Raw genomic sequence first — 3,297 nt, forward strand, 5'->3', positions numbered from 1 at the left:
TTAAAAACAATCATTTGTAAAAACTTTTGAACATGGATTGAGTAATACCCCCATCACACTAGGTCACGTTTCCACTACGTCCAACCACGTCCTCGAAAAAATTGAAGAACGCAATGCGAACGCAGAAAGAACTTGTACAACGTAGTAAAGACTCAATAGAAACCGATTAGGACGTGTTATGGTCTTCATGGACCTGGAGGACGTGAACAAACTTTGAGCATGTTCAAAAAAAGCGTAGCGAGGACGTGGTCCAATCAGGACGTAGCAAGAACGTAACAGGGACGCAGTACCAGCGGTATTGACGGGGTAATGACGTAACCAAAACCCAATGAGAACTTCGTTGACGCAGTGGAAGCGTAGCGCTGATGGAAAGGATTGTATTACGTTCTCATTGCGTTGTCAGTGCGTTCTTGCTACGTCAATGTAGTTCCTATTGCGACCTCTCTACGCTTGTACAATGACCAAGGTACGCCAATACCACGTTGTTGATGACCACGTTAGGTTTCCAGTACGTTCTTACGGTGCTCATTAAGTTTACGACACGTCTGTCACAGGTTACGACCACGTCAAAACCACGTCCAGAGGATCGGCTGTATAAATACTCAATTCAAATTCTGTTTCGTCGCCACTGTCATGGCCCTCTATCTCTGCCCTACCTGTACCAGTCGAAAAATGCGGTTCTTCGTCATCATCGTTGCTTGCTTCGGATGCAACAACGCTGGCAACTGGTGGTGGATTTTTTTAGCATTTTACCTCTGCCTCTCCCACCACGGCCTATTGTGAATATTGCAGGGGAATGGAAAAAAGAAACAAGTCAAGTTGTATTTATAGGGAACGGGCAAACGCAGAGAGAACGTAGTAATTACGTAATGCAAGCGTAGAAAGATCTTTTTGGACGTAGTAAGAGCGTATTAAGAACACACAGAGCGTGGTGCACGCGCGAACATGCGCGAGATAAGGTCTTAGTGGAAACGTGTAGGACGTAGTAAGAACCCAGCAAGGACGTAATGAGGGCGTAATATGAACGTGACAACTGCAAAATTCTCCATTTTTGCCACGACCCCGTTGCGTTTCTCGAAATTTTAAGGACGCAGTGCGGTCTTCGTGGTCTTTGTCTAAGTGTGATGGGGGCATAATGCAACAATGAGACCGGTGTTTGGGACTCACGATGAATGCACTTGACTATAAAGTGATTGAACTATCATTGTTTAAATTTACGTGAAATCAACGAAATGATTAAAAGTAAGAAATACATGTTAGCTTCATGTTCATTATTGGTATTGCTAAGTATCATCCGATTAAAGATATATGTCCATGGGATTGCGTACTTCAATAAGTTTGTAATATGGTGTTCATGATAAGCACACTCAGAAATGAGTAGAACGAACATATTGCAACTGTTGAGACATGAATTCTGCTTAGCACCGACAAGTGTTACTCATCACCTACTATTTCAATGGTTTTACACAGCAAGTGTATTAAAATAGATTATACGTACAGCCATACATATGAGTTTCAAGGTATAAGCATTGTCGGTAAGTATTTTATGGTCCTCATTAAACCAAGACGGTCACGAAGACCCGAAGTTTTTAACCTGTATCTTAATGTTTTGACTTTTTGTATGGCAAGTCAAGTTGTCATCCAATAATCAACCAAATCACTGCATTTCAATCAAACTTCACCGATCTAAATTTTATCGATTTTTTGTTGTATGCATATTGCTACATTAAAAAACTACGTATCTAAATGTAAACTATGTTTATCTTGTTCAGTTATTACGCGACTATTCTGTTAATATGTTTAAATAAAAGCATTATTAGATATACATACATACATTTGTTCATGTATGCTCGATATGTGAATGGCCATGTGTGTGATGTAGTAGCCTCGTTCTCGGCTCTGTGACAAATCTCGCGATAAATATTTTTATCCAATGACGCCTCGGTTTTTCTTTGATCTTTTGTTGGCGATATATTGCATACTATGTGATATTTCAAATATCACATATGTGATATCTGAAATATCACATGGCATTTCTGATTGGTCCATGCCTCAGTCTTGAGGCGGGGCCAATTTCAAATGTGGGCGTGACAAATGAACAAAGACAGGAAATACATTTTAAACAAAATTTAATGAAATACGAGTGCCGTTTAGAAATGTTCTTTGTTGTCTTCTTTCTTCACCTTGTATGAACGTACAGCCGTGCTGCGATGTTCCGTCCTGTCCATATTGAGTTGCTCATCAAAACCTGACGAAACAGAATATAAAACCCTGTTCAGTATATTTTAACAGATCAGTAAAAAAATGCATTCATGATTACATATAAAATTTCAGTCATTTAAAAAAATGGTTATTCAGATTACGCCAAATATAATCGTACATTTTCGTTGCACAAAAATCTTATCATAAACAAAATAGTGATGAAAATAATAACAGGACGAGTGGATAAAAATACCGATTAACCGATTCATCCATGTATCTAAACAATTTCATGGACTTTGAAAGATTCGTGACATCGTGAACGTCGAAATTTACGAAAAATATTTCATTTCACAATTTGTTCAACCAATATGATTTTAGACTTACCTGCTTGGTAAAGGGAAGTAGCGCAGGTCCTCTTTCCGGAGCAGTTACCGTTTGTGTAATTTCCCTCGAATCCTGCAGTCTTTCACATGTTTTTCACATTACCATTCAGTTTGTTTACAATTGGTTGCGTTAATTCCTTGGTATCAAATAATCCAATGTCAGTAGCTACCGTGTCACTATCTTCCAGTTCATACTCATACTTGGTCGAGGTCGGTAAACACATCGACATCAATGATCAGTACCTGATCCGCCATGGTTGACAGTCTCACTAGAAATGAATAGGCTACTGTGACAGAATGAAACGTGTCAGAAATTGGCGGGAAACATATCACAGTGACAGGTTTTTATCAATTGTATAGCTCCACCCCTAGGCACGTGGGTGACAAAACCTCGGCTGTCATTGGATAAAACAGATACAAAATGGGTACTCGTGACGTATCGCATATATCACACTCGTGCTACGCACTCGTGTGATATATCCGATACATCACTCGTACCCATTATGTATCTATTACTTATACACTGATGTCTCAAGGACTCCCCCGGTCAAGCGTCCAGGCCAGTGGTCATTTTAATGTTAGGAGAGAGTGAATGAGCATCTTGGATTGCTATTAATACATGTGTGCAACTAGAACTTTAGATTGTTTGGGAGTATGTTGCTTTAACCCCAGTCGTTGTTGATCTGTTGTATATTTGTACACGCAATAATAC

General features: G+C 39.5%; 1 long non-coding RNA gene across 1 annotated transcript; it reads right to left on the minus strand.

Annotated features, from left to right (window-relative positions):
- Positions 1-2,112: 2,112 nt before the first annotated feature.
- On the minus strand, positions 2,113-3,085 carry LOC117320061. The gene is made up of 2 exons (XR_004530916.1): positions 2,587-3,085; positions 2,113-2,248 (listed from the first exon to the last, which is right to left on the minus strand). It is a non-coding gene; the product is annotated as an uncharacterized LOC117320061 (long non-coding RNA).
- Positions 3,086-3,297: the final 212 nt, after the last annotated feature.

The sequence above is a fragment of the Pecten maximus genome, chromosome 2, assembly GCF_902652985.1.
Source record: "Pecten maximus chromosome 2, xPecMax1.1, whole genome shotgun sequence".
In the NCBI taxonomy this organism is placed as follows: Eukaryota; Metazoa; Mollusca; class Bivalvia; order Pectinida; family Pectinidae; genus Pecten; species Pecten maximus.